Source organism: Procambarus clarkii, chromosome 3 (genome assembly GCF_040958095.1).
Source record: "Procambarus clarkii isolate CNS0578487 chromosome 3, FALCON_Pclarkii_2.0, whole genome shotgun sequence".
Taxonomy (NCBI): Eukaryota; Metazoa; Arthropoda; class Malacostraca; order Decapoda; family Cambaridae; genus Procambarus; species Procambarus clarkii.
The window spans coordinates 51,864-76,497 of record NC_091152.1 but is presented as its reverse complement, the minus strand read 5'-3'; positions in this window follow the sequence as shown (position 1 = coordinate 76,497).

The following is a 24,634-nucleotide window of genomic DNA, read 5'->3' as shown; positions in this document are numbered from 1 at the left end:
CAGGTGAAACAGGGATGCAGAGGGAGAAACAGGGGGGAGTGGTGCAGGTGAAACAGGGATGGGGATGGGGGAACAGGGGGAGTGGTGCAGGTGAAACAGGGATGGGGATGGGGAAACAGGGGGAGTGGTGCAGGTGAAACAGGGATGGGGATGGGGGAACAGGGGGAGTGGTGCAGGTGAAACAGGGATGGGGATGGGGGAACAGGGGGAGTGGTGCAGGTGAAACAGGGATGCAGAGGGAGAAACAGGGGGGAGTGGTGCAGGTGAAACAGGGATGGGGATGGGGGAACAGGGGGAGTGGTGCAGGTGAAACAGGGATGCAGAGGGAGAAACAGGGGGGAGTGGTGCAGGTGAAACAGGGATTAAAGGAAAATTTATATAAGTAGATAGATGGATGTTTACATTGATTGCTAAATATATACATTGACGGATAGACGGATGCATAGATGCATCCGTCTATCTGATGGATGGAAAGACATATGAGTAGATGGATGGATAGACAGAAGAGTTGATGGACGGATAAATGGAATATAAATGGAATATAAATGTATATAATGATAAATGGTTGGTTTATGGGAAGATAGATTGATGGATTGACAGATATAAGTAGATAGATAGATGGATCCATTGATGGATTCATTTGTGCTTATCTCTTGAGGGTCTTCTTGAGATGATTTCGGGGCTTTAGTGTCCCCGCGGTCCGGTCCTCGACCAGGCCTCCACCCCCAGGAAGCAGCCCGTGACAGCTAACTAACACCCAGGTACCTGTTTTACTGCAAGGTATCAGGGGCACAGGGTGAAAGAAACTCTACCCATTGTTTCTCGGCGGCGCCCGGAATCGAACCCGGGACCACAGGATCACAAGTCCAGTGTCCAGTGTGCTGTCCGCTCGGCCGACTGGCTCCCCGGTCGGAGGGGAGCCGGTGAACAGGCGAATCAGGTTAAAGAATATCTGTCGATTTGCTATTGCATCAACTGAGATTCGATATGGGACCATTAGGATTATAACCAACGAACTCTCTCCGTTTAGACGGTAAGCCTCCAGTTTGTGTGTGTGTGTGTGTGTGTGTGTGTGTGTGTGTGTGTGTGTGTGTGTGTGTGTGTGTGTGTGTGTGTGTTAGAGAGAAATAGATGTAGTAGATATAAAAAAATGGAAAAATACATATATTTGATAGGCGGGGTCCAAGAGCTAATAACTCGATTCTGCAGATACATATAGTAAATACAAGGAGAAAATAAATACACACACACACATTAATTGATAATGGACTGTTTTGTGTGTGTATCCATGTGAACTATTGTTAAGACCGACAGACAGGTGAAGCTATGTGTGTGTATGTGTACCTGTAATTGAACTGACATGTGTACGGTAATTATCTGTATGTGTCCATTTTAAAGGTACACATTAGTGAATGTGTATTTATGTAAATTGATTGACATATGTACGTGTGCGCGCGATTAGTGTTACTTTAATTTATATGGTTAACATTTATACGGTTGAATGACATAGTTTCCCATTATTGTCACATTTTTTGTTACATGTCTACTATTGTCAAGATGGACAGACACGTCCAGCTATGAGTGTTTATGTGTACCAGTAATTGAACTGACATGTGTACTGCAACTATCTGCGTGTGTCCATTTTAAAGGAATATATTAGTGAATGTTTATTTATGTAAATTGATTGGAATATGTATGTGGACGCTCGGTTAGTGTAACTGTAATTTATATGGTTAACGTTTGAATGACATAGTTTCCCCTCATTGTCACATTTTTGGTTACTATTTCGCTGTTCACTCTCACTCTCTCTGAATCCCGTGGACTAATTGTGCTCACGTGTGTTTGTGTAGGGAAGGGGGAACCATAGGCTTTTCACACAATAATTTGCAACTATTTGCTGAGAAACCATTCAAAAGATCATCTAAGTTTTTAATAAGGGTTCTTTTTCCTAACATACAAGTCAATCACACAGTACCTAACCTCAGTCAGAAACACTTTTCTTACTATATCTCGCAACGTCTTTTGCATATATATCCTATCTTAAATAATTAACAATTTTAATTCATAACTGCCAACCCCCCTCCCATCCAAAGCTTTCAAAGCCACCAAACATCATTCCTTTCCCTTAACCTCTCCCAAATTATCTTTTGCACCAATTCACAAACAAGGGGGCTTTATAGCTGAGTGGACGTCGCTCTCGACTCGTAATCGTAGCTCATTCGATCCCACGGTGATGGAACAAACGGAAATCAGCAGAGTTTCTATCATTCTGATGCCCCTGTTACCTAGCAGTAAATATGTACCTGGGCGTTAGACAGCTGTTACGGGCTGCTTCCTGGGTGTGTGTGGAATGTTTTTTATTAGTTAGTAATAATTGATTGATTGACAGTTGAGAGGCGGGCCGAAAGAGTAGAGCTCAACCCTCGCAAGCATAACTAGGTGAACACAACTAGATAAATACTAACCAACCACGATCTCGACAATCCATTACACACACAACCCCCCCTCCCCCTCCCCTCCCCCCAAACTCCCAAAATCGTTCTACCTAAATCAATAAAAAATTAAAACAAATCAATTAATTCACCAAAAATACTAACTATAAATAAAGGAACCAAATTTGAGACATACAGCGACTCCAGCGTGGTCTAGTCGGAAGAGAACGTGTTCTCATCTGGATAGATTGCGATCGAGTCTGTCGGAACGGGTGTGTAACTGCAGGGCACAAATATTTGTGTGTCCCCTCCTGTAGCTGCCTCTGTTTCGACAGGTTCCCTGGATAGCTGGAATTGACCTGGCCCTTGGAAAGTGGGGAAGGGGTGAAATCCGTTGGGCCCACGGATGGATACCTTGGATCCATGGACCTAGAGCAGGTCTAATCACCTGGGATTCGAACCCACGGTGGGAATAAGGGAGGAGATATGGGAAGGGGGGTGGGGGGAAGGATGTTTCCCTGGAACCAAACTTCACATAAACCCGGACACTCACACACAAACCCTCACCCGAACACTCACAGGGGCACTCACACTCACACACTCCCATAGACTGTGATAAGGGAGACCATCTGAGGGGACACAGATGGCCTCCTGGACCCACAGGTATAACCGGACACACACACACCCGGACACTCACAGGGACACTCACACACACTCGCCCGGACACTCACAGGGATATACACACTCACACACAGCCATAGACACAAACTGTGATAAGGGAGACCATCTGAGGGGACACAGATGGCCTCCTGGACACACAAGTATATATCAATATTTAATTTAATATTTATTATTTAATTTTATTAAATAAGTAATCAAATTAATGTTTTTTAATAAATTATTTTTTTATTAAATTATTAAATAATTATATTAATAAAAGAAATTAAATTAAATTTAATAATTAAATATTTATTATTTAATTTACAAATATGACAGATTTTTTAAATATATATATATATATATATATATATATATATATATATATATATATATATATATATATATATATATATATACATGCGAACACGCCTTAATGGTCCCCAGGACTATATGCAACTGAAAACTCACATGCCAGAAGTGACTCGAACCCATACTGCCAGGAGCAATGCAACTGGTATGTACAGGACGCCTTAATCCCCTTGTGTCAATTTTAAAGTAATATATTAGTGAATATTTATTTATGTAAATTGATATATATATATATATATATATATATATATATATATATATATATATATATATATATATATATAAAATATATATATATGTATATATATATATATATTGGTGTATACTGGCAGCAGGTTTTCTTTCAAACATGTTTCATTGAATATGACCGCATATTCTGTATTTATTATTTTCTGGTTTAGGGCTTCTATCCCTCTAACTATTTTCTTAGCATCAGGGCTTAATTGGAATAGGAGTTCTCCAAAACTCATTTTCGTACTTTTAAGGTGAAGAAAAGAAGTGATTTACTATAGAGTGTATTACACTTATTTGTATAATTTGCACGACGTTTCGAACCTCCATGGTTCATTCTCAAGTGAACAATCTTACAATACTAGTTGATTTTATACCCGCATTAGGTCAGGTGATAATACAATGAAGGTGAAAAACATGGGGGGATACATAAGGGATAAACATAGGGGCTGCAGAAGGCTTATTGGCCCATACGAGGCATCTCCTATCTAAACACAAAGATTAATCCAGTGTAATTGGCCTGTTATGTTGGACATTGTCTTCTGTGTTGGCATCAATATGTTCTTGACAAGAACATATTGATGCCAACACAGAAGACAATGTCCAACATAACAGGCCAATTACCCTGGATTAATCTTTGTGTTTAGATAGGAGATGCCTCGTATGGGCCAATAAGCCTTCTGCAGCCCCTATGTTTATCCCTTATGTATCCCCCCATGTTTTTCACCTTCATTGTATTATCACCTGACCTAATGCGGGTATAAAATCAACTAGTATTGTAAGATTGTTCACTTGAGAATGAACCATGGAGGTTCGAAACGTCGTGCAAATTATACAAATAAGTGTAATACACTCTATAGTAAATCACTTCTTTTCTTCACCTTAAAAGTACGAAAATGAGTTTTGGAGAACTCCTATTCCAATTAAGCCCTGATGCTAAGAAAATAGTTAGAGGGATAGAAGCCCTAAACCAGAAAATAATAAATACAGAATATGCGGTCATATTCAATGAAACATATATATATATATATATATATATATATATATATATATATATATATATATATATATATATATATATATATATATATATATATATATATATATATAAAGAGAATGTCTGTCTATGTAATGAGGCCACATGCTGGAGGCTGCAGCCATACACAGATTTATTTTAAAATTTATTTATTAATATATTATTAAGGCTTATTATTACTAAATTAATGTTTTTGTAGAGGGAATGGTCTGGGGTAGGGAACGGGCATAGGTTGGTCAGTGTTGACTTTAGCTAAAGGATTTAGGAATAATTATTAATTATTCTTATCACTCCCCCCCCCCCCTACCAATTTAATTAAATTTAATTGTAAAATAATGCTTGAGATGGCTGAAGACTTTTTCGTACTTTGAAAAAACCTAAATTAAACACATAAAGATGTTTATTGGTCCTGATTTAAGTTAAAGGAAGAGGTACAAAGGTGGTGGTGGGGGTGGGGGGGAGGATACGGGATTTAGAGGTGGAATGAAGAGAGGGAACAGGGGGAGTGGTGCAGGTGAAACAGGGAGGAACAGGGGGTGCTGTACAGGTGATACAGGGATGGGGATGGGGGAACAGGGGGAGTGGTGCAGATGAAACAGGGATGAAGAGGGAGAAACAGGGGGGAGTGGTGCAGGTGAAACAGGGATGAAGAGGGAGAAACAGAGGGAGTAGTGCAGGTGAAACAGGGATGGGGATTGGGGAACAGGGGGAGTGGTGCAGGTGAAACAGGGATGGGGATGGGGGAACAGGGGGAGTGGTGCAGGTGAAACAGGGATGGGGATGGGGGAACAGGGGGAGTGGTGCAGGTGAAACAGGGATGCAGAGGGAGAAACAGGGGGGGGTGGTGCAGGTGAAACAGGGATGGGGATGGGGGAACAGGGGGAGTGGTGCAGGTGAAACAGGGATGGGGATGGGGGAACAGGGGGAGTGGTGCAGGTGAAACAGGGATGGAGATGGGGGAACAGGGGGAGTGGTGCAGGTGAAACAGGGATGCAGAGGGAGAAACTGGGGGGAGTGGTGCAGGTGAAACAGGGATGCAGAGGGAGAAACTGGGGGGAGTGGTGCAGGTGAAACAGGGATGGGGATGGGGGAACAGGGGGAGTGGTGCAGGTGAAACAGGGATGGGGATGGGGAAACAGGGGGAGTGGTGCAGGTGAAACAGGGATGGAGATGGGGGAACAGGGGGAGTGGTGCAGGTGAAACAGGGATGCAGAGGGAGAAACAGGGGGGAGTGGTGCAGGTGAAACAGGGATGGGGATGGGGGAACAGGGGGAGTGGTGCAGGTGAAACAGGGATGGGGATGGGGAAACAGGGGGAGTGGTGCAGGTGAAACAGGGATGGGGATGGGGGAACAGGGGGAGTGGTGCAGGTGAAACAGGGATGGGGATGGGGGAACAGGGGGAGTGGTGCAGGTGAAACAGGGATGCAGAGGGAGAAACAGGGGGGAGTGGTGCAGGTGAAACAGGGATGGGGATGGGGGAACAGGGGGAGTGGTGCAGGTGAAACAGGGATGCAGAGGGAGAAACAGGGGGGAGTGGTGCAGGTGAAACAGGGATTAAAGGAAAATTTATATAAGTAGATAGATGGATGTTTACATTGATTGCTAAATATATACATTGACGGATAGACGGATGCATAGATGCATCCGTCTATCTGATGGATGGAAAGACATATGAGTAGATGGATGGATAGACAGAAGAGTTGATGGACGGATAAATGGAATATAAATGGAATATAAATGTATATAATGATAAATGGTTGGTTTATGGGAAGATAGATTGATGGATTGACAGATATAAGTAGATAGATAGATGGATCCATTGATGGATTCATTTGTGCTTATCTCTTGAGGTTCTTCTTGAGATGATTTCGGGGCTTTAGTGTCCCCGCGGTCCGGTCCTCGACCAGGCCTCCACCCCCAGGAAGCAGCCCGTGACAGCTAACTAACACCCAGGTACCTGTTTTACTGCAAGGTATCAGGGGCACAGGGTGAAAGAAACTCTACCCATTGTTTCTCGGCGGCGCCCGGAATCGAACCCGGGACCACAGGATCACAAGTCCAGTGTCCAGTGTGCTGTCCGCTCGGCCGACTGGCTCCCCGGTCGGAGGGGAGCCGGTGAACAGGCGAATCAGGTTAAAGAATATCTGTCGATTTGCTATTGCATCAACTGAGATTCGATATAGGACCATTAGGATTATAACCAACGAACTCTCTCCGTTTAGACGGTAAGCCTCCAGTTTGTGTGTGTGTGTGTGTGTGTGTGTGTGTGTGTGTGTGTGTGTGTGTGTGTGTGTGTGTGTGTGTGTGTGTGTGTGTGTTAGAGAGAAATAGATGTAGTAGATATAAAAAAATGGAAAAATACATATATTTGATAGGCGGGGTCCAAGAGCTAATAACTCGATTCTGCAGATACATATAGTAAATACAAGGAGAAAATAAATACACACACACACATTAATTGATAATGGACTGTTTTGTGTGTGTATCCATGTGAACTATTGTTAAGACCGACAGACAGGTGAAGCTATGTGTGTGTATGTGTACCTGTAATTGAACTGACATGTGTACGGTAATTATCTGTATGTGTCCATTTTAAAGGTACACATTAGTGAATGTGTATTTATGTAAATTGATTGACATATGTACGTGTGCGCGCGATTAGTGTTACTTTAATTTATATGGTTAACATTTATACGGTTGAATGACATAGTTTCCCATTATTGTCACATTTTTTGTTACATGTCTACTATTGTCAAGATGGACAGACACGTCCAGCTATGAGTGTTTATGTGTACCAGTAATTGAACTGACATGTGTACTGCAACTATCTGCGTGTGTCCATTTTAAAGGAATATATTAGTGAATGTTTATTTATGTAAATTGATTGGAATATGTATGTGGACGCTCGGTTAGTGTAACTGTAATTTATATGGTTAACGTTTGAATGACATAGTTTCCCCTCATTGTCACATTTTTGGTTACTATTTCGCTGTTCACTCTCACTCTCTCTGAATCCCGTGGACTAATTGTGCTCACGTGTGTTTGTGTAGGGAAGGGGGAACCATAGGCTTTTCACACAATAATTTGCAACTATTTGCTGAGAAACCATTCAAAAGATCATCTAAGTTTTTAATAAGGGTTCTTTTTCCTAACATACAAGTCAATCACACAGTACCTAACCTCAGTCAGAAACACTTTTCTTACTATATCTCGCAACGTCTTTTGCATATATATCCTATCTTAAATAATTAACAATTTTAATTCATAACTGCCAACCCCCCTCCCATCCAAAGCTTTCAAAGCCACCAAACATCATTCCTTTCCCTTAACCTCTCCCAAATTATCTTTTGCACCAATTCACAAACAAGGGGGCTTTATAGCTGAGTGGACGTCGCTCTCGACTCGTAATCGTAGCTCATTCGATCCCACGGTGATGGAACAAACGGAAATCAGCAGAGTTTCTATCATTCTGATGCCCCTGTTACCTAGCAGTAAATATGTACCTGGGCGTTAGACAGCTGTTACGGGCTGCTTCCTGGGTGTGTGTGGAATGTTTTTTATTAGTTAGTAATAATTGATTGATTGACAGTTGAGAGGCGGGCCGAAAGAGTAGAGCTCAACCCTCGCAAGCATAACTAGGTGAACACAACTAGATAAATACTAACCAACCACGATCTCGACAATCCATTACACACACAACCCCCCTCCCCCTCCCCTCCCCCCAAACTCCCAAAATCGTTCTACCTAAATCAATAAAAAATTAAAACAAATCAATTAATTCACCAAAAATACTAACTATAAATAAAGGAACCAAATTTGAGACATACAGCGACTCCAGCGTGGTCTAGTCGGAAGAGAACGTGTTCTCATCTGGATAGATTGCGATCGAGTCTGTCGGAACGGGTGTGTAACTGCAGGGCACAAATATTTGTGTGTCCCCTCCTGTAGCTGCCTCTGTTTCGACAGGTTCCCTGGATAGCTGGAATTGACCTGGCCCTTGGAAAGTGGGGAAGGGGTGAAATCCGTTGGGCCCACGGATGGATACCTTGGATCCATGGACCTAGAGCAGGTCTAATCACCTGGGATTCGAGCCCACGGTGGGAATAAGGGAGGAGATATGGGAAGGGGGGTGGGGGGAAGGATGTTTCCCTGGAACCAAACTTCACATAAACCCGGACACTCACACACAAACCCTCACCCGAACACTCACAGGGGCACTCACACTCACACACTCCCATAGACTGTGATAAGGGAGACCATCTGAGGGGACACAGATGGCCTCCTGGACCCACAGGTATAACCGGACACACACACACCCGGACACTCACAGGGACACTCACACACACTCGCCCGGACACTCACAGGGATATACACACTCACACACAGCCATAGACACAAACTGTGATAAGGGAGACCATCTGAGGGGACACAGATGGCCTCCTGGACACACAAGTATATATCAATATTTAATTTAATATTTATTATTTAATTTTATTAAATAAGTAATCAAATTAATGTTTTTTAATAAATTATTTTTTTATTAAATTATTAAATAATTATATTAATAAAAGAAATTAAATTAAATTTAATAATTAAATATTTATTATTTAATTTACAAATATGACAGATTTTTTAAATATATATATATATATATATATATATATATATATATATATATATATATATATATATATATATATATATACATGCGAACACGCCTTAATGGTCCCCAGGACTATATGCAACTGAAAACTCACATGCCAGAAGTGACTCGAACCCATACTGCCAGGAGCAATGCAACTGGTATGTACAGGACGCCTTAATCCCCTTGTGTCAATTTTAAAGTAATATATTAGTGAATATTTATTTATGTAAATTGATATATATATATATATATATATATATATATATATATATATATATATATATAAAATATATATATATATATATATATATATATATATATATATATATATATATATATAAAGAGAATGTCTGTCTATGTAATGAGGCCACATGCTGGAGGCTGCAGCCATACACAGATTTATTTTAAAATTTATTTATTAATATATTATTAAGGCTTATTATTACTAAATTAATGTTTTTGTAGAGGGAATGGTCTGGGGTAGGGAACGGGCATAGGTTGGTCAGTGTTGACTTTAGCTAAAGGATTTAGGAATAATTATTAATTATTCTTATCACTCCCCCCCCCCCTACCAATTTAATTAAATTTAATTGTAAAATAATGCTTGAGATGGCTGAAGACTTTTTCGTACTTTGAAAAAACCTAAATTAAACACATAAAGATGTTTATTGGTCCTGATTTAAGTTAAAGGAAGAGGTACAAAGGTGGTGGTGGGGGTGGGGGGGAGGATACGGGATTTAGAGGTGGAATGAAGAGAGGGAACAAGGGGAGTGGTGCAGGTGAAACAGGGAGGAACAGGGGGTGCTGTACAGGTGATACAGGGATGGGGATGGGGGAACAGGGGGAGTGGTGCAGATGAAACAGGGATGAAGAGGGAGAAACAGGGGGAGTGGTGCAGGTGAAACAGGGATGAAGAGGGAGAAACAGAGGGAGTAGTGCAGGTGAAACAGGGATGGGGATTGGGGAACAGGGGGAGTGGTGCAGGTGAAACAGGGATGGGGATGGGGGAACAGGGGGAGTGGTGCAGGTGAAACAGGGATGGAGATGGGGGAACAGGGGGAGTGGTGCAGGTGAAACAGGGATGCAGAGGGAGAAACAGGGGGGAGTGGTGCAGGTGAAACAGGGATGGGGATGGGGGAACAGGGGGAGTGGTGCAGGTGAAACAGGGATGGGGATGGGGGAACAGGGGGAGTGGTGCAGGTGAAACAGGGATGGAGATGGGGGAACAGGGGGAGTGGTGCAGGTGAAACAGGGATGCAGAGGGAGAAACTGGGGGGAGTGGTGCAGGTGAAACAGGGATGGGGATGGGGGAACAGGGGGAGTGGTGCAGGTGAAACAGGGATGGGGATGGGGAAACAGGGGGAGTGGTGCAGGTGAAACAGGGATGGAGATGGGGGAACAGGGGGAGTGGTGCAGGTGAAACAGGGATGCAGAGGGAGAAACAGGGGGGAGTGGTGCAGGTGAAACAGGGATGGGGATGGGGGAACAGGGGGAGTGGTGCAGGTGAAACAGGGATGGGGATGGGGAAACAGGGGGAGTGGTGCAGGTGAAACAGGGATGGGGATGGGGGAACAGGGGTAGTGGTGCAGGTGAAACAGGGATGGGGATGGGGGAACAGGGGGAGTGGTGCAGGTGAAACAGGGATGCAGAGGGAGAAACAGGGGGGAGTGGTGCAGGTGAAACAGGGATGGGGATGGGGGAACAGGGGGAGTGGTGCAGGTGAAACAGGGATGCAGAGGGAGAAACAGGGGGGAGTGGTGCAGGTGAAACAGGGATTAAAGGAAAATTTATATAAGTAGATAGATGGATGTTTACATTGATTGCTAAATATATACATTGACGGATAGACGGATGCATAGATGCATCCGTCTCTCTGATGGATGGAAAGACATATGAGTAGATGGATGGATAGACAGAAGAGTTGATGGACGGATAAATGGAATATAAATGGAATATAAATGTATATAATGATAAATGGTTGGTTTATGGGAAGATAGATTGATGGATTGACAGATATAAGTAGATAGATAGATGGATCCATTGATGGATTCATTTGTGCTTATCTCTTGAGGTTCTTCTTGAGATGATTTCGGGGCTTTAGTGTCCCCGCGGTCCGGTCCTCGACCAGGCCTCCACCCCCAGGAAGCAGCCCGTGACAGCTAACTAACACCCAGGTACCTGTTTTACTGCAAGGTATCAGGGGCACAGGGTGAAAGAAACTCTACCCATTGTTTCTCGGCGGCGCCCGGAATCGAACCCGGGACCACAGGATCACAAGTCCAGTGTCCAGTGTGCTGTCCGCTCGGCCGACTGGCTCCCCGGTCGGAGGGGAGCCGGTGAACAGGCGAATCAGGTTAAAGAATATCTGTCGATTTGCTATTGCATCAACTGAGATTCGATATGGGACCATTAGGATTATAACCAACGAACTCTCTCCGTTTAGACGGTAAGCCTCCAGTTTGTGTGTGTGTGTGTGTGTGTGTGTGTGTGTGTGTGTGTGTGTGTGTGTGTGTGTGTGTGTGTGTGTGTGTGTGTGTGTGTGTGTTAGAGAGAAATAGATGTAGTAGATATAAAAAAATGGAAAAATACATATATTTGATAGGCGGGGTCCAAGAGCTAATAACTCGATTCTGCAGATACATATAGTAAATACAAGGAGAAAATAAATACACACACACACATTAATTGATAATGGACTGTTTTGTGTGTGTATCCATGTGAACTATTGTTAAGACCGACAGACAGGTGAAGCTATGTGTGTGTATGTGTACCTGTAATTGAACTGACATGTGTACGGTAATTATCTGTATGTGTCCATTTTAAAGGTACACATTAGTGAATGTGTATTTATGTAAATTGATTGACATATGTACGTGTGCGCGCGATTAGTGTTACTTTAATTTATATGGTTAACATTTATACGGTTGAATGACATAGTTTCCCATTATTGTCACATTTTTTGTTACATGTCTACTATTGTCAAGATGGACAGACACGTCCAGCTATGAGTGTTTATGTGTACCAGTAATTGAACTGACATGTGTACTGCAACTATCTGCGTGTGTCCATTTTAAAGGAATATATTAGTGAATGTTTATTTATGTAAATTGATTGGAATATGTATGTGGACGCTCGGTTAGTGTAACTGTAATTTATATGGTTAACGTTTGAATGACATAGTTTCCCCTCATTGTCACATTTTTGGTTACTATTTCGCTGTTCACTCTCACTCTCTCTGAATCCCGTGGACTAATTGTGCTCACGTGTGTTTGTGTAGGGAAGGGGGAACCATAGGCTTTTCACACAATAATTTGCAACTATTTGCTGAGAAACCATTCAAAAGATCATCTAAGTTTTTAATAAGGGTTCTTTTTCCTAACATACAAGTCAATCACACAGTACCTAACCTCAGTCAGAAACACTTTTCTTACTATATCTCGCAACGTCTTTCGCATATATATCCTATCTTAAATAATTAACAATTTTAATTCATAACTGCCAACCCCCCTCCCATCCAAAGCTTTCAAAGCCACCAAACATCATTCCTTTCCCTTAACCTCTCCCAAATTATCTTTTGCACCAATTCACAAACAAGGGGGCTTTATAGCTGAGTGGACGTCGCTCTCGACTCGTAATCGTAGCTCATTCGATCCCACGGTGATGGAACAAACGGAAATCAGCAGAGTTTCTATCATTCTGATGCCCCTGTTACCTAGCAGTAAATATGTACCTGGGCGTTAGACAGCTGTTACGGGCTGCTTCCTGGGTGTGTGTGGAATGTTTTTTATTAGTTAGTAATAATTGATTGATTGACAGTTGAGAGGCGGGCCGAAAGAGTAGAGCTCAACCCTCGCAAGCATAACTAGGTGAACACAACTAGATAAATACTAACCAACCACGATCTCGACAATCCATTACACACACAACCCCCCCTCCCCCTCCCCTCCCCCCAAACTCCCAAAATCGTTCTACCTAAATCAATAAAAAATTAAAACAAATCAATTAATTCACCAAAAATACTAACTATAAATAAAGGAACCAAATTTGAGACATACAGCGACTCCAGCGTGGTCTAGTCGGAAGAGAACGTGTTCTCATCTGGATAGATTGCGATCGAGTCTGTCGGAACGGGTGTGTAACTGCAGGGCACAAATATTTGTGTGTCCCCTCCTGTAGCTGCCTCTGTTTCGACAGGTTCCCTGGATAGCTGGAATTGACCTGGCCCTTGGAAAGTGGGGAAGGGGTGAAATCCGTTGGGCCCACGGATGGATACCTTGGATCCATGGACCTAGAGCAGGTCTAATCACCTGGGATTCGAACCCACGGTGGGAATAAGGGAGGAGATATGGGAAGGGGGGTGGGGGGAAGGATGTTTCCCTGGAACCAAACTTCACATAAACCCGGACACTCACACACAAACCCTCACCCGAACACTCACAGGGGCACTCACACTCACACACTCCCATAGACTGTGATAAGGGAGACCATCTGAGGGGACACAGATGGCCTCCTGGACCCACAGGTATAACCGGACACACACACACCCGGACACTCACAGGGACACTCACACACACTCGCCCGGACACTCACAGGGATATACACACTCACACACAGCCATAGACACAAACTGTGATAAGGGAGACCATCTGAGGGGACACAGATGGCCTCCTGGACACACAAGTATATATCAATATTTAATTTAATATTTATTATTTAATTTTATTAAATAAGTAATCAAATTAATGTTTTTTAATAAATTATTTTTTTATTAAATTATTAAATAATTATATTAATAAAAGAAATTAAATTAAATTTAATAATTAAATATTTATTATTTAATTTACAAATATGACAGATTTTTTAAATATATATATATATATATATATATATATATATATATATATATATATATATATATATATATATATATATATATATATATATATATATATATACATGCGAACACGCCTTAATGGTCCCCAGGACTATATGCAACTGAAAACTCACATGCCAGAAGTGACTCGAACCCATACTGCCAGGAGCAATGCAACTGGTATGTACAGGACGCCTTAATCCGCTTGTGTCAATTTTAAAGTAATATATTAGTGAATATTTATTTATGTAAATTGATATATATATATATATATATATATATATATATATATATATAAAATATATATATATATATATATATATATATATATATATATATATATATATATATATATATATATAAAGAGAATGTCTGTCTATGTAATGAGGCCACATGCTGGAGGCTGCAGCCATACACAGATTTATTTTAAAATTTATTTATTAATATATTATTAAGGCTTATTATTACTAAATTAATGTTTTTGTAGAGGGAATGGTCTGGGGTAGGGAACGGGCATAGGTTGGTCAGTGTTGACTTTAGCTAAAGGATTTAGGAATAATTATTAATTATTCTTATCACTCCCCCCCCCCTACCAATTTAATTAAAGTTAATTGTAAAATAATGCTTGAGATGGCTGAAGACTTTTTCGTACTTTGAAAAAACCTAAATTAAACACATAAAGATGTTTATTGGTCCTGATTTAAGTTAAAGGAAGAGGTACAAAGGTGGTGGTGGGGGTGGGGGGGAGGATACGGGATTTAGAGGTGGAATGAAGAGAGGGAACAGGGGGAGTGGTGCAGGTGAAACAGGGAGGAACAGGGGGTGCTGTACAGGTGATACAGGGATGGGGATGGGGGAACAGGGGGAGTGGTGCAGATGAAACAGGGATGAAGAGGGAGAAACAGGGGGGAGTGGTGCAGGTGAAACAGGGATGAAGAGGGAGAAACAGAGGGAGTGGTGCAGGTGAAACAGGGATGGGGATTGGGGACCAGGGGGAGTGGTGCAGGTGAAACAGGGATGGGGATGAGGGAACAGGGGGAGTGGTGCAGGTGAAACAGGGATGGAGATGGGGGAACAGGGGGAGTGGTGCAGGTGAAACAGGGATGCAGAGGGAGAAACAGGGGGGAGTGGTGCAGGTGAAACAGGGATGGGGATGGGGGAACAGGGGGAGTGGTGCAGGTGAAACCGGGATGGGGATGGGGAAACAGGGGGAGTGGTGCAGGTGAAACAGGGATGGGGATGGGGGAACAGGGGAGTGGTGCAGGTGAAACAGGGATGGGGATGGGGGAACAGGGGGAGTGGTGCAGGTGAAACAGGGATGCAGAGGGAGAAACAGGGGGGAGTGGTGCAGGTGAAACAGGGATGGGGATGGGGGAACAGGGGGAGTGGTGCAGGTGAAACAGGGATGCAGAGGGAGAAACAGGGGGGAGTGGTGCAGGTGAAACAGGGATGGGGATGGGGGAACAGGGGGAGTGGTGCAGGTGAAACAGGGATGCAGAGGGAGAAACAGGGGGGAGTGGTGCAGGTGAAACAGGGATTAAAGGAAAATTTATATAAGTAGATAGATGGATGTTTACATTGATTGCTAAATATATACATTGACGGATAGACGGATGCATAGATGCATCCGTCTATCTGATGGATGGAAAGACATATGAGTAGATGGATGGATAGACAGAAGAGTTGATGGACGGATAAATGGAATATAAATGGAATATAAATGTATATAATGATAAATGGTTGGTTTATGGGAAGATAGATTTATGGATTGACAGATATAAGTAGATAGATAGATGGATCCATTGATGGATTTATTTGTGCTTATCTCTTGAGGTTCTTCTTGAGATGATTTCGGGGCTTTAGTGTCCCCGCGGTCCGGTCCTCGACCAGGCCTCCACCCCAGGAAGCAGCCCGTGACAGCTAACTAACACCCAGGTACCTGTTTTACTGCAAGGTATCAGGGGCACAGGGTGAAAGAAACTCTACCCATTGTTTCTCGGCGGCGCCCGGAATCGAACCCGGGACCACAGGATCACAAGTCCAGTGTCCAGTGTGCTGTCCGCTCGGCCGACTGGCTCCCCGGTCGGAGGGGAGCCGGTGAACAGGAGAATCAGGCTAAAGAATATCTGTCGATTTGCTATTACATCAACTGAGATTCGATATGGGACCATTAGGATTATAACCAACGAACTTTCTCCGTTTAGACGGTAAGCCTCCAGTTTGTGTGTGTGTGTGTGTGTGTGTGTGTGTGTGTGTGTGTGTGTGTGTGTGTGTGTGTGTGTGTGTGTGTGTGTTAGAGAGAAATAGATGTAGTAGATATAAAAAAATGGAAAAATACATATATTTGATAGGCGGGGTCCAAGAGCTAATAACTCGATTCTGCAGATACATATAGTAAATACAAGGAGAAAATAAATACACACACACACACATTAATTGATAATGGACTGTTTTGTGTGTGTATCCATGTGAACTATTGTTAAGACCGACAGACAGGTGAAGCTATGTGTGTGTATGTGTACCTGTAATTGAACTGACATGTGTACGGTAATTATCTGTATGTGTCCATTTTAAAGGTACACATTAGTGAATGTGTATTTATGTAAATTGATTGACATATGTACGTGTGCGCGCGATTAGTGTTACTTTAATTTATATGGTTAACATTTATACGGTTGAATGACATAGTTTCCCATTATTGTCACATTTTTTGTTACATGTCTACTATTGTCAAGATGGACAGACACGTCCAGCTATGAGTGTTTATGTGTACCAGTAATTGAACTGACATGTGTACTGCAACTATCTGCGTGTGTCCATTTTAAAGGAATATATTAGTGAATGTTTATTTATGTAAATTGATTGGAATATGTATGTGGACGCTCGGTTAGTGTAACTGTAATTTATATGGTTAACGTTTGAATGACATAGTTTCCCCTCATTGTCACATTTTTGGTTACTATTTCGCTGTTCACTCTCACTCTCTCTGAATCCCGTGGACTAATTGTGCTCACGTGTGTTTGTGTAGGGAAGGGGGAACCATAGGCTTTTCACACAATAATTTGCAACTATTTGCTGAGAAACCATTCAAAAGATCATCTAAGTTTTTAATAAGGCTTCTTTTTCCTAACATACAAGTCAATCACACAGTACCTAACCTCAGTCAGAAACACTTTTCTTACTATATCTCGCAACGTCTTTTGCATATATATCCTATCTTAAATAATTAACAATTTTAATTCATAACTGCCAACCCCCCTCCCATCCAAAGCTTTCAAAGCCACCAAACATCATTCCTTTCCCTTAACCTCTCCCAAATTATCTTTTGCACCAATTCACAAACAAGGGGGCTTTATAGCTGAGTGGACGTCGCTCTCGACTCGTAATCGTAGCTCATTCGATCCCACGGTGATGGAACAAACGGAAATCAGCAGAGTTTCTATCATTCTGATGCCCCTGTTACCTAGCAGTAAATATGTACCTGGGCGTTAGACAGCTGTTACGGGCTGCTTCCTGGGTGTGTGTGGAATGTTTTTTATTAGTTAGTAATAATTGATTGATTGACAGTTGAGAGGCGGGCCGAAAGAGTAGAGCTCAACCCTCGCAAGCATAACTAGGTGAACACAACTAGATAAATACTAACCAACCACGATCTCGACAATCCATTACACACACAACCCCCCCTCCCCCTTCCCTCCCACCAAACTCCCAAAATCGTTCTACCTAAATCAATAAAAAATTAAAACAAATCAATTAATTCACCAAAAATACTAACTATAAATAAAGGAACCAAATTTGAGACATACAGCGACTCCAGCGTGGTCTAGTCGGAAGAGAACGTGTTCTCATCTGGATAGATTGCGATCGAGTCTGTCGGAACGGGTGTGTAACTGCAGGGCACAAATATTTGTGTGTCCCCTCCTGTAGCTGCCTCTGTTTCGACAGGTTCCCTGGATAGCTGGAATTGACCTGGCCCTTGGAAAGTGGGGAAGGGGTGAAATCCGTTGGGCCCACGGATGGATACCTTGGATCCATGGACCTAGAGCAGGTCTAATCACCTGGGATTCGAACCCACGGTGGGAATAAGGGAGGAGATATGGGAAGGGGGGGTGGGGGGAAGGATGTTTCCCTGGAACCAAACTTCACATAAACCAGGACACTCACACACAAACCCTCACCCGAACACTCACAGGGGCACTCACACTCACACACTCCCATAGACTGTGATAAGGGAGACCATCTGAGGGGACACAGATGGCCTCCTGGACCCACAGGTATAACCGGACACACACACACCCGGACACTCACAGGGACACTCACACACACTCGCCCGGACACTCACAGGGATATACACACTCACACACAGCCATAGACACAAACTGTGATAAGGGAGACCATCTGAGGGGACACAGATGGCCTCCTGGACACACAAGTATATATCAATATTTAATTTAATATTTATTATTTAATTTTATTAAATAAGTAATCAAATTAATGTTTTTTAATAAATTATTTTTTTATTAAATTATTAAATAATTATATTAATAAAAGAAATTAAATTAAATTTAATAATTAGATATTTATTATTTAATTTACAAATATGACAGATTTTTTAAATATATATATATATATATATATATATATATATATATATATATATATATATATATATATATATATATATATATATATATATATATATATATATATATATATACATGCGAACACGCCTTAATGGTCCCCAGGACTATATGCAACTGAAAACTCACATGCCAGAAGTGACTCGAACCCATACTGCCAGGAGCAATGCAACTGGTATGTACAGGACGCCTTAATCCGCTTGTGTCAATTTTAAAGTAATATATTAGTGAATATTTATTTATGTAAATTGATATATATATATATATATATATATATATATATATATATATATATAAAATATATATATATATATATATATATATATATATATATATATATATATATATATATATATATATATATATATATAAAGAGAATGTCTGTCTATGTAATGAGGCCACATGCTGGAGGCTGCAGCCATACACAGATTTATTTTAAAATTTATTTATTAATATATTATTAAGGCTTATTATTACTAAATTAATGTTTTTGTAGAGGGAATGGTCTGGGGTAGGGAACGGGCATAGGTTGGTCAGTGTTGACTTTAGCTAAAGGATTTAGGAATAATTATTAATTATTCTTATCACTCCCCCCCCCCCCTACCAATTTAATTAAAGTTAATTGTAAAATAATGCTTGAGATGGCTGAAGACTTTTTCGTACTTTGAAAAAACCTAAATTAAACACATAAAGATGTTTATTGGTCCTGATTTAAGTTAAAGGAAGAGGTACAAAGGTGGTGGTGGGGGTGGGGGGGAGGATACGGGATTTAGAGGTGGAATGAAGAGAGGGAACAGGGGGAGTGGTGCAGGTGAAACAGGGAGGAACAGGGGGTGCTGTACAGGTGATACAGGGATGGGGATGGGGGAACAGGGGGAGTGGTGCAGATGAAACAGGGATGAAGAGGGAGAAACAGGGGGGAGTGGTGCAGGTGAAACAGGGATGAAGAGGGAGAAACAGAGGGAGTGGTGCAGGTGAAACAGGGATGGGGATTGGGGACCAGGGGGAGTGGTGCAGGTGAAACAGGGATGGGGATGAGGGAACAGGGGGAGTGGTGCAGGTGAAACAGGGATGGAGATGGGGGAACAGGGGGAGTGGTGCAGGTGAAACAGGGATGCAGAGGGAGAAACAGGGGGGAGTGGTGCAGGTGAAACAGGGATGGGGATGGGGGAACAGGGGGAGTGGTGCAGGTGAAACCGGGATGGGGATGGGGAAACAGGGGGAGTGGTGCAGGTGAAACAGGGATGGGGATGGGGGAACAGGGGGAGTGGTGCAGGTGAAACAGGGATGGGGATGGGGGAACAGGGGGAGTGGTGCAGGTGAAACAGGGATGCAGAGGGAGAAACAGGGGGGAGTGGTGCAGGTGAAACAGGGATGGGGATGGGGGAACAGGGGGAGTGGTGCAGGTGAAACAGGGATGCAGAGGGAGAAACAGGGGGGAGTGGTGCAGGTGAAACAGGGATGGGGATGGGGGAACAGGGGGAGTGGTGCAGGTGAAACAGGGATGCAGAGGGAGAAACAGGGGGGAGTGGTGCAGGTGAAACAGGGATTAAAGGAAAATTTATATAAGTAGATAGATGGATGTTTACATTGATTGCTAAATATATACATTGACGGATAGACGGATGCATAGATGCATCCGTCTATCTGATGGATGGAAAGACATATGAGTAGATGGATGGATAGACAGAAGAGTTGATGGACGGATAAATGGAATATAAATGGAATATAAATGTATATAATGATAAATGGTTGGTTTATGGGAAGATAGATTGATGGATTGACAGATATAAGTAGATAGATAGATGGATCCATTGATGGATTTATTTGTGCTTATCTCTTGAGGTTCTTCTTGAGATGATTTCGGGGCTTTAGTGTCCCCGCGGTCCGGTCCTCGACCAGGCCTCCACCCCAGGAAGCAGCCCGTGACAGCTAACTAACACCCAGGTACCTGTTTTACTGCAAGGTATCAGGGGCACAGGGTGAAAGAAACTCTACCCATTGTTTCTCGGCGGCGCCCGGAATCGAACCCGGGACCACAGGATCACAAGTCCAGTGTCCAGTGTGCTGTCCGCTCGGCCGACTGGCTCCCCGGTCGGAGGGGAGCCGGTGAACAGGAGAATCAGGCTAAAGAATATCTGTCGATTTGCTATTACATCAACTGAGATTCGATATGGGACCATTAGGATTATAACCAACGAACTTTCTCCGTTTAGACGGTAAGCCTCCAGTTTGTGTGTGTGTGTGTGTGTGTGTGTGTGTGTGTGTGTGTGTGTGTGTGTGTGTGTGTGTGTGTGTGTGTGTGTTAGAGAGAAATAGATGTAGTAGATATAAAAAAATGGAAAAATACATATATTTGATAGGCGGGGTCCAAGAGCTAATAACTCGATTCTGCAGATACATATAGTAAATACAAGGAGAAAATAAATACACACACACACACATTAATTGATAATGGACTGTTTTGTGTGTGTATCCATGTGAACTATTGTTAAGACCGACAGACAGGTGAAGCTATGTGTGTGTATGTGTACCTGTAATTGAACTGACATGTGTACGGTAATTATCTGTATGTGTCCATTTTAAAGGTACACATTAGTGAATGTGTATTTATGTAAATTGATTGACATATGTACGTGTGCGCGCGATTAGTGTTACTTTAATTTATATGGTTAACATTTATACGGTTGAATGACATAGTTTCCCATTATTGTCACATTTTTTGTTACATGTCTACTATTGTCAAGATGGACAGACACGTCCAGCTATGAGTGTTTATGTGTACCAGTAATTGAACTGACATGTGTACTGCAACTATCTGCGTGTGTCCATTTTAAAGGAATATATTAGTGAATGTTTATTTATGTAAATTGATTGGAATATGTATGTGGACGCTCGGTTAGTGTAACTGTAATTTATATGGTTAACGTTTGAATGACATAGTTTCCCCTCATTGTCACATTTTTGGTTACTATTTCGCTGTTCACTCTCACTCTCTCTGAATCCCGTGGACTAATTGTGCTCACGTGTGTTTGTGTAGGGAAGGGGGAACCATAGGCTTTTCACACAATAATTTGCAACTATTTGCTGAGAAACCATTCAAAAGATCATCTAAGTTTTTAATAAGGCTTCTTTTTCCTAACATACAAGTCAATCACACAGTACCTAACCTCAGTCAGAAACACTTTTCTTACTATATCTCGCAACGTCTTTTGCATATATATCCTATCTTAAATAATTAACAATTTTAATTCATAACTGCCAACCCCCCTCCCATCCAAAGCTTTCAAAGCCACCAAACATCATTCCTTTCCCTTAACCTCTCCCAAATTATTTTTTGCACCAATTCACAAACAAGGGGGCTTTATAGCTGAGTGGACGTCGCTCTCGACTCGTAATCGTAGCTCATTCGATCCCACGGTGATGGAACAAACGGAAATCAGCAGAGTTTCTATCATTCTGATGCCCCTGTTACCTAGCAGTAAATATGTACCTGGGCGTTAGACAGCTGTTACGGGCTGCTTCCTGGGTGTGTGTGGAATGTTTTTTATTAGTTAGTAATAATTGATTGATTGACAGTTGAGAGGCGGGCCGAAAGAGTAGAGCTCAACCCTCGCAAGCATAACTAGGTGAACACAACTAGATAAATACTAACCAACCACGATCTCGACAATCCATTACACACACAACCCCCCCTCCCCCTCCCCTCCCCCCAAACTCCCAAAATCGTTCTACCTAAATCAATAAAAAATTAAAACAAATCAATTAATTCACCAAAAATACTAACTATAAATAAAGGAACCAAATTTGAGACATACAGCGACTCCAGCGTGGTCTAGTCGGAAGAGAACGTGTTCTCATCTGGATAGATTGCGATCGAGTCTGTCGGAACGGGTGTGTAACTGCAGGGCACAAATATTTGTGTGTCCCCTCCTGTAGCTGCCTCTGTTTCGACAGGTTCCCTGGATAGCTGGAATTGACCTGGCCCTTGGAAAGTGGGGAAGGGGTGAAATCCGTTGGGCCCACGGATGGATACCTTGGATCCATGGACCTAGAGCAGGTCTAATCACCTGGGATTCGAACCCACGGTGGGAATAAGGGAGGAGATATGGGAAGGGGGGTGGGGGGAAGGATGTTTCCCTGGAACCAAACTTCACATAAATCCGGACACTCACACACAAACCCTCACCCGAACACTCACAGGGGCACTCACACTCACACACTCCCATAGACTGTGATAAGGGAGACCATCTGAGGGGACACAGATGGCCTCCTGGACCCACAGGTATAACCGGACACACACACACCCGGACACTCACAGGGACACTCACACACACTCGCCCGGACACTCACAGGGATATACACACTCACACACAGCCATAGACACAAACTGTGATAAGGGAGACCATCTGAGGGGACACAGATGGCCTCCTGGACACACAAGTATATATCAATATTTAATTTAATATTTATTATTTAATTTTATTAAATAAGTAATCAAATTAATGTTTTTTAATAAATTATTTTTTTATTAAATTATTAAATAATTATATTAATAAAAGAAATTAAATTAAATTTAATAATTAAATATTTATTATTTAATTTACAAATATGACAGATTTTTTAAATATATATATATATATATATATATATATATATATATATATATATATATATATATATATATATATATATATATATATATATATATATACATGCGAACACGCCTTAATGGTCCCCAGGACTATATGCAACTGAAAACTCACATGCCAGAAGTGACTCGAACCCATACTGCCAGGAGCAATGCAACTGGTATGTACAGGACGCCTTAATCCGCTTGTGTCAATTTTAAAGTAATATATTAGTGAATATTTATTTATGTAAATTGATATATATATATATATATATATATATATATATATATATATATATATATATATATATATATATATATATATATATATAAAGAGAATGTCTGTCTATGTAATGAGGCCACATGCTGGAGGCTGTAGCCATACACAGATTTATTTTAAAATTTATTTATTAATATATTATTAAGGCTTATTATTACTAAATTAATGTTTTTGTAGAGGGAATGGTCTGGGGTAGGGAACGGGCATAGGTTGGTCAGTGTTGACTTTAGCTAAAGGATTTAGGAATAATTATTAATTATTCTTATCACTCCCCCCCCCCCTACCAATTTAATTAAAGTTAATTGTAAAATAATGCTTGAGATGGCTGAAGACTTTTTCGTACTTTGAAAAAACCTAAATTAAACACATAAAGATGTTTATTGGTCCTGATTTAAGTTAAAGGAAGAGGTACAAAGGTGGTGGTGGGGGTGGGTGGGAGGATACGGGATTTAGAGGTGGAATGAAGAGAGGGAACAGGGGGAGTGGTGCAGGTGAAACAGGGAGGAACAGGGGGTGCTGTACAGGTGATACAGGGATGGGGATGGGGGAACAGGGGGAGTGGTGCAGATGAAACAGGGATGAAGAGGGAGAAACAGGGGGGAGTGGTGCAGGTGAAACAGGGATGAAGAGGGAGAAACAGAGGGAGTGGTGCAGGTGAAACAGGGATGGGGATTGGGGAACAGGGGGAGTGGTGCAGGTGAAACAGGGATGGGGATGGGGGAACAGGGGGAGTGGTGCAGGTGAAACAGGGATGGAGATGGGGGAACAGGGGGAGTGGTGCAGGTGAAACAGGGATGCAGAGGGAGAAACAGGGGGGAGTGGTGCAGGTGAAAC